This window comes from Bombyx mori, chromosome 1 (assembly GCF_030269925.1).
Source record: "Bombyx mori chromosome 1, ASM3026992v2".
Classification (NCBI taxonomy): domain Eukaryota; kingdom Metazoa; phylum Arthropoda; class Insecta; order Lepidoptera; family Bombycidae; genus Bombyx; species Bombyx mori.
In genome coordinates this window covers 14,922,273-14,941,245 of record NC_085107.1, presented here as the reverse complement: position 1 = coordinate 14,941,245, position 18,973 = coordinate 14,922,273, and the positions used below count along the sequence as shown (strand labels likewise).

At 38.6% G+C, this 18,973-nt stretch overlaps 2 protein-coding genes and 2 long non-coding RNA genes across 9 annotated transcripts in view; 2 read left to right on the top strand and 2 right to left on the bottom strand.

Moving 5' to 3' along the window:
• The window catches only part of LOC101744872 (neurocalcin homolog), a 171,930-nt gene that overhangs the window by 47,765 nt on the left and 105,192 nt on the right, over window positions 1-18,973 (top strand). The gene's annotated exons all lie outside the window — the stretch shown is intronic.
• The window catches only part of LOC101744727 (neuronal calcium sensor 2), a 163,937-nt gene that overhangs the window by 47,488 nt on the left and 97,476 nt on the right, over window positions 1-18,973 (top strand). The gene's annotated exons all lie outside the window — the stretch shown is intronic.
• Window positions 1-18,973, bottom strand: part of LOC134199380 (uncharacterized) — a 79,103-nt gene that overhangs the window by 47,278 nt on the left and 12,852 nt on the right. The gene's annotated exons all lie outside the window — the stretch shown is intronic.
• On the bottom strand, window positions 5,593-6,782 carry LOC134199791 (uncharacterized). Its single transcript, XR_009974415.1, has 2 exons — window positions 6,538-6,782; window positions 5,593-6,314 (listed from the first exon to the last, which is right to left on the bottom strand). It is a non-coding gene; the product is annotated as an uncharacterized LOC134199791 (long non-coding RNA).

Genomic DNA, 18,973 nt, shown 5'->3' with positions numbered 1-18,973 from the left:
TTGATTGAGAAAGGTTTTAGACTGTTTATTTACGAGTATATTTTACTGCTTGAATTCCATATTACCATTTGACACTTATAGTCTTGTATTACACTTAATTTAAAAAAGAAACATAATAATATCTTCAGTTTTACAAGATTTCTTAGAAGTAAAAAATAAACGTTGATTCCATAAAAGCTGTTTTTGATGAACATATTATAATAATATCACTTATAGTAGAACTTTTCAGATCGTTACTCGAAAATATCTGTACCAACAATCTTTTATTGCACAGATGGGTGGACGAGCTCACATCCCACCTGGTGTTAAGTGGTTACCGGAGCCCATAGATCTACAACGTAAATGACGCCACCTAACTCGAGATATGAGTGCTAAGGTCTCAGTATAATTATAACGGCTGCCCCACCCTTCAAACCGAAACGCTATTGCTTCACGACAGAAATAGGCAGGGTGGTGATGCCTACCCGTGCGGAATCACAAGAGGTCCTACCACCAGTAAAAAAAAACCTTCTCAAAGGATTTCTTTAACAGACGGTTTTAGGTTCAGGTTTAGGTGAAACAGAGGACTTGGTATTAATTATACAAATTCATCGCGTATTTCTTTAGAGCGGAAAAAAAGCTAAAGCTAAATAATACAACTAAATTAACTGTATGTTGTGTCATTTTTAAATCAGCCTTAATTTATTTAGAACATTTTGAACGAGAAATGAATTGCGTTGTATTTAATAAGGATTTGATGTTATCAGACAGTTGAAAATAAACCAAAGGGGTTCAAACATCATTGGAACTATTGTTTTCGTAATAACACGGTACCAGCATTAAAATGTCTGGATTGAATGAATAAACCCCAGACCCATTATGTTGTGAATGGTACTTACAATGCCCGCTGCACGACGTTGAGTGAACTCAACGCGGAAGCTTTAATTAAACGGCGAAATTTGTTGCATGATAAGTTGGAAAGTATTCTTTTATTAGACAGGTTGTAGTTCATGAACAATATGAAGGTTCCACTCGTAGTTTTCACTGTAATTAGTGTCAGCAGTTTTTCTTGGTGACTTGATAAAATGTTCAATTCAAACAATGTCTTCAAATTTAATTAAATCAAACTTAACGGCCGTCTGGTGTAGTGGTAAGTGACATGGTCACTACACAAGGAGGTCGCGGGTTCGAATCCCGCCAAGGGACGATATTTGTATGATAAATATAAATGTATTTTCCAGGGTTATGGATGTATTAAATAGATGTACGTGTATAATAAAATATCTTACATTTATTTTCGTTATCTAGTACCTGTAACACAAGTTCTTTACGAACTTAGCACGGGACCAGTTAAGGTGGCGTGATTGTTTAAAAAAATAAAAAATAATAATAATGTAATAGCAGATTATTTTATGCTTTGTGTTGGCTAATGAGTTGACTTTGTAAGGAACATACTTTAAGGCCTGGACAGTAAAATTGTGTAAAAGTCGCTTTGTAAAATTACGCATTACAGTTAAGCTGTTATTACTATGTAACACATTGTAGATTAATGTTCTATTATATGCAGGTTTAAAAACAACTAATAATGGTTTTTCGTTTTCGCATATAGTATCATTGTATCAGATCATTTACCTTTGTGGTATTATGTAAGATCATGTCTCGTTTAAGCAATGAACGGCTATGAGTTAGAGCCTATCACACCACGTACTTGTTTCTTTTTAACTCGAATTATCATACATATTATATAGTTTCGATTTAAGTTCAATATCAGTATTATTGTGGTGCACTCGGTAATTTAGTAATTTATACTGGTGGTAGGACCTCTTGGGAGTCCGCACGGGTAGGTACCACCGCCCCGCCTATTTCTGCCGTGAAGCAGTAACGCGTTTCGGCTTGAAGGGTGGGGGCAGCCGCTGTGCCTATACTGAGATCTTAGAACTATATCTCAAGGTGTGTGGCGCGCTGAGTCTGCCCGTCTTGCTACCGCTGGGGTGGCGCATGTCGTCGGCAAAATCAGGAGATTGGGCCTCGACGTGGCGCTCAGTAAATCCGAGGCCATGTGGTTCCACAGGCCCCGGAGAGTGCCACCTGTCGATGCCCATATCGTGGTTGGAGGCATCCGGATTGGGGTCGGGGTGCAGTTGAAGTACCTCGGCCTCATTCTGGACAGTCGTTGGACCTTCCGTGCTCACTTTCAGCACCTGGTCCCTCGTTTGTTGGGGGTGGCCGGTGCATTAAGCCGGCTTCTGCCCAACATCGGGGGGCCTGACCAGGTGACGCGCCGTCTCTATACGGGGGTGGTGCGATCAATGGCCCTATACGGGGCGCCTGTGTGGGGCAGTCCCTGGTCGCGGGGGTGGCGAAGCTGCTGCAACGGCCGCAACGCACCATCGCGGTCAGGGTCATCCGTGGTTATCGCACCATCTCCTTTGAGGCGGCGTGTGTACTGGCTGGGACGCCGCCTTGGGTTCTGGAAGCGGAGGCGCTCGCCGCTGACTATCAGTGGCGGGCTGACCTTCGCGCCCGGGGCGTGGCGCGTCCCAGCCACAGTGTGGTCAGAGCGCGGAGGGCCCAATCTCGGCGGTCCGTGCTGGAGTCATGGTCCAGACGGCTGGCTGATCCTTCGGCTGGTCGTAGGACCGTCGAGGCGATTCGCCCGGTCCTTGTGGATTGGGTGAATCGTGACAGAGGACGCCTCACTTTCCGGCTCACGCAGGTGCTCACTGGGCATGGTTGCTTCGGTGAGTTCCTGCACCGGATCAGAGCCGAGCCGACGGCAGAGTGCCACCATTGTGATTGCGACTTGGACGCGGCAGAGCATACGCTCGTCGCCTGCCCCGCATGGGAGGGGTGGCGCCGTGTCCTCGTCGCAAAAGTAGGAAACGACTTGTCGTTGCCGAGTGTTGTGGCATCGATGCTCGGCGACGACGAGTCGTGGAAGGCGATGCTCGACTTCTGCGAGTGCACCATCTCGTAGAAGGAGGCGGCGGGGCGCGTGAGAGACGCACAATCCCGCCGCCATCGAGCGGGGGCCAGGGAGGCGGATCTCGCCCAAGCCCTGGCCCTCTAAGTGTTTCGGGTCATCCTCACATGTCGGTCTGGGGACCGGCGAGGGGGGCCTAAGAAGACGACGTGCAAGCTGCTCTGCACGCGTTTTACGCAAGAGCATCCGGGTGATGGAAGGCCGGCTATCCTCGACCCACGCTGGTTCTGGTCCAGCGGGGTATTCCGTAGGATAGCTCACTCTAACCGGCGGCATCTAGGCGGGCTTCGGATAGCCTGCCGACCGAGAGGGCTGGTGGTCGTGGCGCCGACGACCGCCGGTCCGGCGTCCCGAGGGGGAGGGTGATGGGAGAGATGTGCTCCGCCTCTTGTACTGGTGGTAGGACCTCTTGTGAATCCGCGCGCATAGGTACCACCGCCCTGCTTATTTCTGCCGTGAAGCAGTAATACGTCTCGGTTTGAAGGGTGGGGCAGCCGTTGTAACTATACTGAGACCTTAGAACTTATATCTCAAGGTGGGTGGCGCATTTACGTTGTAGAAGTCTATGGGTTCCAGTAACCACTTAACACCAGGTGGGCTGTGAAGTCGTCCACCCATCTAAGTAATAAATAAATAAAAAATGTATGATGGGAGAGTATTTTGTTGACCAGAACGTTCTTCATTATCGTTGTATATGTTGTATACTGTCTTTCAGCAACAACAACAAAAAAAAATCATCTATGAGTGCATTATCTAATGTTTATGCTTAAGACAATGTATTCGGGGAAGTAATGAATATTTTAATAGTTTCCGACTTTGATACAAGCTTGCGAAAAGTTGGTTGACCCAGTTAAGTAAGCACTCGTGCCGTAAAATTATTTCAAAGAGGTCATTCCAGACAGTGGACAGCATGAAGCTTTGTTTACTAATTAGTAATACTCGTAGTAGTAACAAAGTATAATTGTTGGTATTGTAATGGTGGATTTATTTAGAAAAAATGCTATTTAATATCCAAGAAGTATTGCAAAAAAATTCAGAGCATTTGCATTCAGTGTTAGTTTTTTGAGTGGCTTCCAGCTTTGGAGTTATTAGGTATACTTGAAACCGCTGCCGTCATTTACATTCGTCATCTTTGTCATGTGCGTTCCGGCTCTGCTCAACTACTCCGGTGATTCCCGAGCGTTATAATAATAAGTTTCTAGGAGGGTTTCAATAATAATTTAATAATAGTCTTCGTGATTGTTTTTTTCGATTCTAGTTAGTTGGGAGCTGACTAATATTTTTCTCTAAATTATATGAGCTATTTACGTGCCAAATCAATCTCAATAACTATTTATTATTATATTGGTGCATATTCGTCGACTTCATGCTTATTGAAAAAATAGTCAATATTTTTGCTCTTTTTTTTATGGCTGACTTTTATACCATACGTTGAGAAGTTATAGATGCTCATGGACATCAGCAATCTTAAATATAAAGCTAAGCAGCCGTGTCTATCGCTTAGGATTTTTATGTAACCCAAAGAGGGAAAGTCGTAGTGCTCGGAATCACCTGGGAGAGGTGAGTTCATTCGAAACTTACATTAAATTTTTCTACACAAATCGCACATTCTCAAACGCTAAACATAAAATACTATACATACATAATATATCTAACAGTGGACGTCTGTGGGCTAATAGAATAGAATATAATCCATATACATGCACGTAACCCGTGAGTCTCAAATGATAGTATGGTTAGTTATACGATCACAAAATAACACGAAACTCAAGCTGCGGGCCTGTTAAATTCGTGAATCAATTGTTTGAACAAAACAATAGCCTCATATGCGTAACGCATCTACGATTGCGCGTTAATAGACCACGCGATTGACGTACGAGTGACACAGAAATGCCATTCACAAATGTCAAAATAAGCTTCCGGCCCGTTTGGAGCATGAGAATACACTTAACATCTACGTGTAGTTGGACGAATCGGGATGAAAGAACTCAAACTATTTGACTTCTTAACTATGTGACTTGGAGCAATAGTATTTACCATAAATACTAGATTATTATTTTCACAATTGTAGTTAGCGACTACTAACGGACATTTAATGTTCGAATCGACCCGTACCTATTATGTATTTGTTTTCATACTATTCGAGCACGACATAGCCAGATACGGGTTAATAATGTATGAACGTTATTGATCTATTCCTGCATCGCTTGCTTATCGCGAAAAAATCGCGAGCTATTAACACCTCGCGTTGTAGAGGACATTCAAACGCCGGTAAATATCCCGTTCAGTAATATTACCTTTTTATACCTTTTTTTTTTTAATGCTGGGGAATCCATTTACGGAATACCCGGTCGAGGGGGGTAAGAGACCGGGTTATGTCGGACTCCGGCGCTTCCAGAGAAGAACAGGGAGAAGAAGAAGACAGGGGTCCTCCTCTTCTTCCAATTACTGCCGGGAGACTACGCCTTGAGAAAGGCGCGCGAGGCACTGCACGGCGCACACTGTATTATTATCGAGATCTAGCAGAACTTAATTCAATCTTGCGTGAATTTATCTTTTTTTAATTTTACGTGTCATAAAATGTTAATATTAGATGTTATTTCGTATTTCTAAATAAATAAATAACATTAATTATTAATAAAAATCATTTATTTTTTTATTTTCTTTAAAAATATTATTTTTAATACTGCAACTTTGTTCTAAATACACAAGAAATGTATTTTACACCCCTAAATATATTCTAAAGACTAAAAAAAATTCGCATAACCTTCTACCCATCTTCCTCCGTCGAGTAAGTTTCTTCTCCTATGTTCTATTTTGCACTGTTGATTTGGAAGATAGAAGTGGATCTGAACCTATCAGAAATCGGTTAAGTACGTCTCGATTGGTGTTAATTCTGCTTGTTTTCCTGCTGAAATACTCGCGATTCCTCCTATATTCCTTATTGTTCGCTTCTTGAGCTTCTTCTGCTAATTGGTCCAAAGGTAAAACGCATGTTTCAATTACTTCTTTTGAGTGTGAGAGGTTTTTGTGTATACTAGAAGGCATGTAGTACCAGGAACAATGTACTAAATAAAGTTTTCTTGTCTCTTCGGCATATGTCTTGTGCATCCAAGATAACAGAAATGTTTGATTAAATCCAAATTGATCCCTGTTATTTTCGCTTACATTTCTCCCATTTAGATTGTATTTTTGCTGTGAGACTACTTATTAACATTTGAAGTGATCTTGGAGGGTTTCTACAGTTCTCTATGTCATAATATTGTAGTATTTTTTCAATTATAAGGTTATTTTGACCTTTTTTTTATTACTTGGAAACCATATATTAAAAATATCTCGCCTTTTCATTGCGCTGAAAACAAAAAAAATGTATGAGCGGGGCAAATAGGAGCAAGGGATTCCAACTAAATTTCAAAGAACATTGACCGTGGAATGCTATAACAGTGATTTCACGGTGTATACACTTGCATACATTTTTAAAAGACAACACTAATAAAAAAAAAAATTTTTTTCAAGGGCTACAGCAAAAACGTTATTAATTAATAACATTTCAATATTATAAGGTTCAAACTTACCTTAACGTATCCTCGATGATATAACAAACGATAAAAATGACCAATTATAGCACTTTAAACGACAAGAACAGACCTGTTCGCATTCTGCAATAAAGCAAAACTAAACAATACACTCGTGCTAGTACGCATAAGCTATGTTTCGAGACTTTCCCTGTGTTGTATGGTATTACACACTTATTAATTTTATTTAATATCGGTTATTTAGTTATACACCTGTGTAATAAAGGGAGTTTTAGGAATATTTAGAAGAGTATTATTTTTTAATTAAGTTCTGCTAGATCTCGATAATAACACAGTGTGCGGCGTCTGCCACGCAAGAGCTACCCCGCAAAACCGACTACCGATACCTTTTTATACCTAGCCCAGCCATAAATTCTGTTACAAATAAAAATGCATTTTTTTTAAATGAATTATGTAATGTAATATTATTACAATTTATACCTACCTATTTATTAGTGTCAGCAAAAAATTCTACTCGAAATGTCCACGTTTGGCCACGAATCTACGGAATTACGCACTATTTCCAAGGGAAATTTTGCCACTGCTTGCTTCAAAGATTTTTTAAGAGACTCAATATCGCCGAGTCATTCAAAGCAGGCCATGTCCTCTAAAATTGACCATAATTTGAAGTCTAAAGGGCTGAGGTCTGGGTTAGATGAGGGCTAGTCTTCAGCTCTTACAAAGTCCGGAACATTGGTTTCAAGCCAGGCCTACATAATTCGTGCTTCGTGACTAGGTCCAGAATCCTGCTGGAAAGTCCATCATATATTTTTATAAAAGTGTATTGCTGAGAGGTTTCGCAACATGAACCAAGACTGTATCTTGATACACTTTGGCTAAAGTTTTCACTGCTTTTTCACAAAAATGTAGTTTTGTGACTCCTTGATAAGACACGTCCCACGAAAGCATCACTGACGAAGGATGATGACCACGTTGTACCTTTCTGATCACTTGAGTAGCTTCTTTAGAACTGTAAGCGTACACTTTATCATTTTGCTTATTGTAGTGTTCTTCAATCGTGAAAATTTTTCATCGGCAAAGAGTATGTTTCTGTGCCTTTCACCTGCATATCGTGACAGAAAGCGTATTGATCAATCCACTCTCTTTAATTGTAAAGATTAATTCACGGCATGTCCTCTATATTAACGGTAAGCATCTTATTTCATAATACGCGACAGAGTCCTAGTGGGAATCTTCATTTCTCGCGATAAGATTTTTTGCTTCATAATGGGGTTTCGACGAATTCTGGCTTTTACAGCATTAACAGCCTTTGTAGTTCTAACAGCACCCGGCCGCCCTAATCTTTTCTGGTCTTCGACAGACTCAGTTATAGTATATGTTGATAGTATATACGAATATAATATAATATAATATATACGAAAATACGGTTGATACCAAGCTTTTGAAGTGTTTGGAATATGACCGACGGCTCCATATCCACTTTGGGCAAGGCGATCACTGCAATCCTATTTTCTTTAACACCTCATTCCATATTGTAATTTGAAAATGAACACTAAAAAATTTGTTAAATGGCGAAAAATCGAAAGAACTTTTTAAAATAATATACGTGTTCCAAATTCTAAATAATTAAAAAGTTGAAAAAAAGAAAAGTTTTTATGTGACAGTATTTATGGTCAATAGTTATTTATTATGCATCGGTCATGAGTGTTGTATTTTGGTACGAAATCTTAAGTAATAGCTATACATAATATATACATATACTTAGAGGAATAGGTCATGGATGTATTTAGGATGTCGTGCTCATCTTTCAATTGCAATAAGGTGTTTGACAATCTGAGGCAACTGTCTTAATACCTTTCATCTTAGTAAATGACCATATTATTTCAGAATTGAACAGATTGAGACTTTCTCTACCCTTAAGAATATATTATGAATTCTATATCATTCAATGTTGCATAAATTTATGTCACTAACATGAACCAAACCAATATTTGCATATTTTCTTCAATGATAAACAATAACCGATAAATTCCAGATTGATATTAATGCAGGGATAGTTCTCTAGTGTTTGCCGCAAATTCTCTGGAAATTCCAAGCATACATTGTCCTGATATTCCCTAGCATTCTCGAGATGGCACAATAGCAATAGAATGTTCTACGATGTCATCACATTTTCAACTAAACTTTGTACATAAATGATTTTCTGTTCTTTTTGCCGCCTATATATCGCAATAGTCAAGTTAATTCACCCAGGCAATACGATGAATGCCACTGTCTTAAAATATTATACTAAGGATAGCTCAGCAATACCGGTATGGCCGAATGTATACTTGTAATTAATAATTTTAATTTAATTACTTGAATTCACCACAATTCCTGAATGAAGCCCTCCGGGCTAGCTATAAAATATTTCAGTTTTAAATTGTCCATTTTACAATGTCCGTAACGTTGAGGGTCGTGTTAAGACCGTATGGCATATCAACAAAATACATTGCACATGAAGTTTTTATTGCCCTGCAATATCTCTACACACACAACAGTTTTATGGATTCGTGTTATTGCGCACCAACCTCGAGTTACATCCAGTGTTTTGCATTAACTTAATGCAGAGACATTTGAGCCTCAAAGGGATATCGTTGGTGATGTGGATTCACATAATTTATCCATAAGTCGTCGTTGCTTAAAGGATAAGACGTCCGGTGCATTCGTATCTAGCGATGCACAGGTGTTCGAATCCCGCAGGCGGGTTCCAATTTTTCTAATGAAATACGTCTTAACAAATGTTCACGATTAACCTCCACGGTGAAGGAATAACATCGTGTAATAAAAATCAAACCCGCAAATTTATGATTTGCGTAATTACTAGTGTACTCTTGTGAGTCCGCGCGGGTTGGTAACACCACCCTGCCTATTTCTGCCGTGAAGCAGTAATGCGTTTCGGATTGAACGGCGAGGTAGCCGTTGTAACTATACTGAGACCTTAGAACTGATATCTCAAGGGGCGGCGCATTTAAGCTGTAGATGTCTATGGGCTCCATTAACCACTTAACATCGGGAGGGCTGTGAGCTCGTCCACCCATCTAAGCAATAAAAAAAACAATACCGTGTGACTATTCTAACAGCAAATCAAGTTTCAATGTATGTGATTGCAGTAAATTGCTCTAATTAAATTAAAAAGGCAGTAACTACGACTTGACTCTAGTAGTAGGACGATTAATCCCGAGCGAACTCCGACTGTTGCCTCCTTTTTTGAAAACAATTTCAGTTTTAATTTTACAAACAACAAAGTTTATCGGATTTCTTTCTCGGGTGTAATTCTGTCTCGCGAGATGGATGGCATGCCTGAATCTGTGTGTTAGAGAAGATAATTATTTCAATTTATAATAGATGTTTCATATTTAATACAATTTTATAAATCATTTGGCTTTAGTTTGTAACTGAACACTGGTGCTGGTAGTAAATTGAATAGTTGATGAACAGAAATAAGATAATAATTTTTAGACCCTAAATTATTTTCTTAGTTATGTTCATTAAGTACTGTTGATGCTGCTTTCCTATATGCTGTCCACGCTAAAATATAAAGTTAATAACTGCTTAAGAAAACCTTTGCAGTTATCATATCGCATATTCAGGTGGCAATGTACATTTTCTAATAAAAAATACAGAGCACGAACAAGACACGGAATATTATTTATTTACCCACGGGGTTCTTTACGAAGTCGGACAAACTTTTCTAGAAGCTAGAACGAGTGAGCGTCCACGTTCTGAGCATGTAATATAACTAGATTGCAAAGTTCAAACAGTTATGAATGCGCTGAATTCATAACAGCTTTCAAATGGAAAATCAAAGAAAACTGCAATAATAAATTTATAAGCGTTCTGTACTAGATATGCGATTTAAGTTCAGAACGAATTGTGTTATACTGAACATTCTATTGTGAGATTCACCCCTTATATACTCGTAATGCTTGAATGTAACGGAATCTTCTAATTATTATTGTGATATCATGAAACTTGGCAATTGTACCATATCAACAATACAAGAATAGTGATGAGATAAGAGTAACGATATACTTATACCATTGCGTTTGATAATAAAATTCGAACGTGGGTAATGCAGGGATGCTTATCAGCCCATCGTGTTTTGCTCATTACGTTACTGTTACTGAAATCACACAATATATTTTCAATTGTATGTTTTTTTATTTCCCTAGTATGATCATACGGCCTACCTGATGGTGAGTGGTTACCGTCACCAACAGACTTCAGCAATGCCAGTGGCGGAGCTAGGCTGCTTACCGTCCCTACCGCATTATATATAACGCCTGCCTAATGTATTGTGGTATATATAGAGAGGACGGTCGATGGGGCAGAAAGATCCTGGAGTGGCGACCACGTACTGGCAAGCGCAGTGTGGGACGGCCACCTACTAGATGGACCGACGACCTAGTAAAAAGCGCTGGGTCTCGTTGGATGCAGGTGGCAATAGACCGGTCGCACTGGAAATCTATTGGAGAGGCCTATGTCCAGCAGTGGACGGCGATAGGCTGAAATGATGATGATGATGATGATGAATGTATTGTAAAATATCACTTAATAAGTTACATCACTTTGTATTTAAATTTAACGTGTTTATTATTACTTTCACAACTGTGCCGATTATCCAGAAGGAAAACAAAAAGAAAACGCGCTAAATACTTTGTTGTTTCAGTCACATACATAAAATTACAAGTTTGATTACGTTCCGAATGTAGAATAACGATAAAAATGCTCAATCCAATTTTTTCTCATACTGCTAATGTTATAAGCGAAAACATTGTAAAGGATTCTAATACATATAGGTGACGGTGTCAAACTTTATTAGATGGGTGTTAAGGAATTTGTTGCTAGTACTTTAAAGAAAAGTTCAAGGCATTATAAATAAGTAGTGAAGCGTCCGTGCCCCCTAATGGTTAAGACGCCCGGTGTATTCATATCAACTGAAGTGACTGTCATAGGTGAGTTCATACTATGGGTTCAAATCATAGGTGAATTTACAAAGTTTTATAAGTGAATACATTGTATCTATCTAAAACTGTTCACAAAAGATTTCCATGAGTTTTTTAATCTTGGGTAGTTGATCTAGTTACCAATCTAGTTCAAATAAAGCATATTATATTAAGTAAAAATCACACAACACGCAAATTCATTAATTTGCGCCATTAATGGTTGTAGGTCATATCGTGAGTGTTGCGAAGAAACCATGCGTTCTCGTTTGTATAGGACAGCTTTAAACACTTTATGCCTTGGGCTTTGAGATATGTGGCTCGTCCACGGCAAAATACTAGTTAAACGTATCTGATATGTAAACATTCGAAGGCCACTAATTATTTCGCATATATGGTAATTTTTGGCATATATTTATTGAATATTGCACGGGCGTAATTACGTTTGAAGCCATGTAATTGAGCTTGAAAGTTAAAGGATACTGTTTCTGGGTAAATGTTTATGCTAACACGTATGAAGATGTGTGGTTTCATTTAGTTGTTTGACGGATTTATGCTCGATTTTTTGCGCTGTAGGAAACTTATATAAATCATTAACAGGACTTCAATTCAAATTGAAGTTCTATTTAAAAAAATGCTTAGACGTTGAATGAGTTCACGGTACCACCACCCTGCCTATTTCTGCCGTGAAGCAGTAATCCGTTTCGGTTTGAAGGGTGGGGCAGCCGTTGTAACTATAATTGAGACCTTAGAACTTATATCTGAAGGTGGGTGGCGCATTTACATTGTAGATGTCTATAATATAATACAATAAATAAAAATAGCAATAAATAAAATAATAATAGCAATAAATAAAAAATATAAATCATTAACAGGACTTGAATTCAAATTGAAGTTCTATTAAAAAAAATGCTCAGACGTTGAATGAGTTCACGGTCCGTCCGGTGTTAAGTGTCTTTCTTCTTTTCAATCGTGTCTTTCTTGACAGAGTGCTCGTGATCGTCATATTGTAGTGTTGGAGGGGGAAAACTTGATGCGTCTCACGATGTCCCGCCATCCCTTCCTACTCTAGGCTATTCTACTGCACTCATTTAGGGAACCTCCCACTGTAGTTTTAATTTGGTCGGTCCACCGCAATAGTGAAGTGTCTATCGTAGTCCATAGACATCGTAGCGTGAATTTCGCCACTCGCCTTGAGACATGACTTAATTTCATAGTATAACGGCTGTGCCATGCTTTCAAACCGGGAACGCATTAAGTACTGCTTCACCGCAGAAATAGGCAAGGTGGTGGTGGTGGTGGTGGTGGTGGTGCGAGCTCACAAGACGTTCTACAAACGGTAGTAGGTACGCTTAATTAGAATTTTTGCGTGTTTCATTTTCATGTTGCCTTCAGTATTTGAATAACGGGATAGTCACACAATAATGTAATGCAGTAATGCGTTTCGGTTTGAAGGGTGGGACAGCCGTTGTAACTATACTGAGACCTTAGAACTTATATCTCAAGGTGGCTGGCGTATTTACGTTGTAGATGTCTATGGGCTCCAGTAACCACTTAACACCAGGTGGGCTGTGAGCTCGTCCGCCCATCTAAGCAATAAAAAAAATTTACGCCAAATAGTACTGTTATGCAATTCTTAGTAGCTAACCTCAGGTTAGGGCTCCGTGCGCTTACCCACTCACTCGGTAAATCTAGCATGACCTCTCGAGGTCACTAAAATAGGTAGGAAAAAAGAATATTAAGCATAGCATATTTTTTATACTTTGTTATGTTAACCTGTATATATTATGTACTATACAACTTCACTGTGAGGATAAGTGGATGATTGGAAGATATTATCTTCTCATCATTTCGGAACAATCTGTAACTTTGCGACACAAATAACTAATCATTTCGAGTTACGATATAATAAACCTGAAGAGGGTTTTTTCTTCATCCCGAGTCCAACTCAAGTCACACAAGTTACTTTGACATGATAACCGGACTCTTTGCATTTGCAATTGAAAGAAATACCTTGATTGCTATTCGGGGGTTAGTGTTAGCAAATTTGCCAGGTTTGAGCCCTGTGAGCCTGCGTATACTTAGTCTGGCCATAAATACTGTTACAATAAAAAATAAAAATAAAACTATTGCAAATAACATTCATTACTTTTACAGTGTGTTAGTTTAATACATAAATATAAAACAATTTAAAGTATAAAAAGATTATTCGAAGTGGTCTCCATTGGCTGCAATACAGTCCTTTAAACGTTGAGGCCAGTTATCAATAGAAGCACGCACTCTTTCCATGGGAAAATTTTTCTCTACCAATCGTACGGATTGTTTTAGGGACTCCAAATTATCATGGCGCTTAGAGCAAGCTGTACTCTCTAAAACTGACCATAAATCATAATCGAGCGGATTAAGATCGGGACTAGATGACAGCCAGTCATCAGCTCTGATGAAGTCCGAAACGTTCGTTTCCAACCAAGACTGCGTAGACCGAATTTTATGACCTGGCGCCGAGTCTTATTGGAAGGACCATTCTTGATTATTGAACATGGTGTTGTTAAATGGCTTCACTACCTTCTCAAGAATGGTATATTGATACACTTGTGCCGATGTTTTGATACCTTTTTCACAAAAGTATGGCTCAGTCACTCCTTCATAGCTAATAAATACCCCACCAAACCATCACTGAAGTCGGATAGTGAATTATCAGTCGAATTATCAGTTAAGAAATTACCAGTATGTCTCTTATAGGCTGCAAGTAGTCCTAAGTCATCTTTTAAAATAAGCGACATGGTTCTAGGTGCTATCTTCATCTCCTGAGATAAAATCTTTTGCTTTCGGACAGGATTTCTTCGAATTCTTTCCCTTACTGCTTTGACCACCTTTTTCGTACGAACACTACGTGGACGGCCTGATCTTTTTCTGTCACAAACAGAGGAGGTCTCATTGCACCTATTAATAGCCCGGTACACAAACATTTTACTAATACCAAGTGTATGGAGAGTTTTAAAAATTGCATTTGGCTCCATACCTACTTTGTGTAATGCAATCACAGCGATTCGGTTCTCTTTATCACCCCACTCCATTTTAATATCGCAAAATATTGTACAATGTATTTGCGCCAAAATGAGAAAACTCAATGAGCAATCATATAAAAATGACAGATTCCAGATTCAAATGTAATATTTTATTTATTTTTAATTGTAACAGTATTTATGGCCAGACTAAGTATAAGTGTGTGTATAACTCTAGAGGTTCATAGCATAGGTAGGGAAAAACGAAAAAAAAATGGTATTCGGTTTTGATATTTCGATGAAGCAGTTGAAGATAAGGTTTAAGTAAAATTTTTAATATTTTTTGTGAGTACTAGTTTAAAATCTAAATATTTCAGAGTTTTAATTTAGTTATCTGTAATTTTTAGGCGGACATTTAAGTTATTCGATTGGGTACCAATATCGATTTCTAAATAATTGAAACGTCAGTTATTATTCTTTATGAGTAATAGAGACGACTATAATGGACAAGAGGAAAATAGCAGTATAATCAATTTGAAAGAGAAATCGAAGAATTATGGAGGGAATTACCTTCTATATACAATCGATAATGCTAATAAACTTGCTTTACTGCCAATTATTGTGTGTTTTACATTTTTATTTGTTTGCGAGCGAATAAAATTGTGACTTTATTTCATACATACGTTTCAAAACAATGCGTCCCTTAAATAATTTGAATTCTTGTTAAAAATTATCCATTCGTGATTTTTTGCGTTCAATTGATAAGGCAAAATTATTTTAGCAACGATATCTTATGTATGGTAGGTATGTTTGTGTATGTTTAACGAACAAAAATGTTGCTGTAAGAGAGTGTTGGCTTAATGAATTTGTACTTAAGTGAAAATGACGGCGACCACGACCAAGTTAATCGATAGCTACATTTTTGTTGGAAATTCAAGGTCATTATGGAAATTAGGTCTGGACTGAAAAGCCAATCACTGTAGTGTAACAGCAATATAAGCATAGTATGAATTTGGAAGAGTTAAAGAATAGTTTAGTTTCGTTTCGTTTATAATTAAGTAGATATTATGTTGAAATGAAGGCTTTGTTTTATAACTTAATTTATTGTAGTTAATAAAAGTTGCTTTTGGATAAGGACGTCAAATTTATAGCAAATTCGGAATTGGCGTTTACGCAATACATCTTAAATATTTTTATTTGAAATTTTATTAACTTCAAAGTATATCAATCATATTATATGTAATAAGATACATGTTGTTTGCTCTTTAAAACGAAGCACGTGCTGTTTGCTGTTGCGCCACTTATAGTTAGCGTAGAAATAGGTTATGCGAAAAAAAAACAGCATGCTACATTTTTGTTTTCGGAAAACTAAAAAGTAGTTTGCCTCCAACTGAGGCACGAGCGCACTCCATGTATGTAAACAAAGTTAGAACCGAGAACGGCACTGCGACAGATGTTACTTAGTGCTAACGCCATCTAGCGAACGTTGTGAAACATTAAACTTTTCACACAAGACCGTTTCATGTTTTAGCGCCATCTGTTATCGAGCTTTATTTAAAGTTGAGAATGAGAAAAGGTTTCAGAATGGAACCATTCCTAAATCAGATTACTACCATATTGTCTGTTTCCTACAGGGAAAGATAGATGGCGCGATAGATTATCACAGTAGACTTATTGAAAAACCTCTGAACACATATAAAGTAGGTTTGAAGTTTTGTTTTAATTTTAACAGATGCGTTGCATATCTTATCTAAACGTGCTAAAAATGGTGCGTTAATCTATTAATATATATGCACATAATATGTGTACGTTCACGTAAAACTCGAGAATTGTTAGCCCAATTGATTGGAACACACAAATAAAGGGCAACATGCCACTCCGTCAAACACTCTCACGTTAGCGCCTGATAGGTGGCGCTAGTAGCAATGATTTGTAAATTTGCAAATTTTTGCTTTTCACCTGGTCAGTAGTACTATGTTGAGTTCCCGCATTGGTAAACCGACAATTTTATTAGTCTATTGTTCAAGTTGGCAAAACCAAAAATATTGTATACCCTTGCTTTAGAATAACATAAACCATAAACAAAAAAAAATGATTTTGTTTGCCTATTAAAAATGGTAGATTTTTTAGGCGATGCGGAGCACACTGGGCACCAGCTAGTATTTTGATATTTTACGCACAATACTATTTTTTTTCGTTCGGTTTCCAAAATGTTACCTTGTAAAAGATAAGATATGATAACAACTTCGGTCTAACAACAACACGAAGTTTTTTTTAAATTTTTTTTTATTGCCCTTGTATGCAGACGAGCATACGGCCCACCTGATGGTGAGTGGCTACCGTCGCCCACGGACTTCAGCAATGCCAGGGGCAGAGCCAAGCCGCTGCCTACCGTAGTCTCTACATCTTTTTATTTATTTTTTCCTACCTAAACTGACCTTGAGAGGCCATTTCAGCGTAACCCTAACAAGTAGGTGAGCTCACGGGGCTCAAATCTGACGATGTTGCTAACACTAGCCCTAGCAAGAGCAGTGCTTCGCAGAATACGATCGGAAACGTGACCCATTGAGAAGATTTGGCGAGAAACTCAGTGGGCTGTATTTGTGGCGAGCGACGGGTTCGACGAGAACGATGACCGGGTCTTTACCACTACTTCATTTCTCTAAACGAAATGTACCAGAAATACGAAAATTAGGTACAGTCTTCTTTTGTTGTTAGTGAGTAAAAGAATAAAGTCGAAACAGTTAAAATCTTCAGTTTAGAGCTTTGAGACCGTTGCCTAGCAACGGTTACAGGAGATTTAAATATTATTGCATCAGAACCAAAAAAAACTCCGTACCGTTTCAAAAGTTGAAATAACGGATATATGATACGACTAATCCAGAAAAGCTTTTTTTTTGTCCTGTTAACGATACTAGCACAGTTTTCAGGTGTCCCATTAGCACACAGTGTTTCGTAGATTTTTTTGTCTAGCGGAAGTTATTTTTTCCAGCAAGCGTGTACTTTGACTTGTGGTGAAAGTTGTCGTCAGACCAATTTGCTGACAGCGATGATTCGCATAGACAAACACCGTTGGAAAATACATTTCCCTTGGGTTTATTCTAACGTATCGACTAGTTTATAAATTTGCATGCTACACACGCGCGTTCAACGACAGTTTAATGCTAGTGCAAATTGTAATGTATCTTTGTAGAGATTTGTTATATGAAGCCGTAGTCTGGCTCGAACGAGGTCTGAGCAGTGTTTTATGGTAGGCTAATGGTTCTACTCTCAGTATTATCATGAGAAATGGTGATGTATGTATGTTCGGAGGAAAAATCCTTCGTTTTTTTATGAGTTTACTAACGTATTGAGATCTTTTACTCAGGCTATTAGATCAAACTTATCGCTGATTACCCTCAGCGGTTTTATTTATTTATTGCATAGGTCGGATAACGAGCTCACGGCCACCTGGTGTTAAGTGGTTATCGGAACTCATAGACACTATAACCTGAATGCTGTCATTCCCATCTGGAGACAAGACTTAAGGCTCTTCGAACCGAAATGCATTCGACAGCAATAGGCAAGGTTGTGGCACTTATGCGTGCGAGCTCACAGGAGGCCCTACTTACTACCGATAATTGCTTAAAATGTAGTTGTGCCAGTTTTATTTTTATTCATTTACGAAATGTAACAGAGCCTGATAAATAGCATAGCATTCAGCTGTAAAGATACTGCAGTTATTGTTTATCTTAAACATTTAGTTAATTTTGAAGTCGTCGTGGCTTAAAGGATAAGACGTCCGGTGCATTCGTATCTAGCGATGCACCGGTGTTCGAATCCCGCAGGCGGGTACCAATTTTTCTAATGAAATACGTACTTAACAAATGTTCACGATTGACTTCCACGGTGAAGGAATAACATCGTGTAATAAAAATCAAACCCGCAAAATTATAATTTGCGTAATTACTGGTGGTAGGACCTCTTGTGAGTCCGCACGGGTAGGTACCACCGCCCCGCCTATTTCTGCCGTGAAGCAGTAATACGTTTCGGTTTGAAGGGTGGGGCAGCCGTTGTAACTATACTGAGACCTTAGAACTTATATCTCAAGGTGTGTGGCGCATTTACGCTGTAGATGTCTATGGGCTCCAGTAACCACTTAAAACCAGGTGGGCTGTGAGCTCGTCCACACATCTAAGCAATAAAAATGTTATTTCATCGTAGAAATCATTCGTGAACTAATTGCGTTAGGTACCTAAGTATTTCATTAGAAAAATTCTTATCTGCCTGTGGGATTTGAACACCGATGTATCGATACAAGTACATAGGACGTCATAGAACACGACGACTTCGAAATGTAAGTAGGCAGGACTTCAAAGGTATTGTGAAATTACTTTAATATTCCGTTCTTACAATCCAATGGAGCTCTCAACGATGTCTAGAAGCTGCGGAAACCATTAAACACTCTGAGGATCGTGCGTTTATAGGCTTATCGTGCGTTTATAG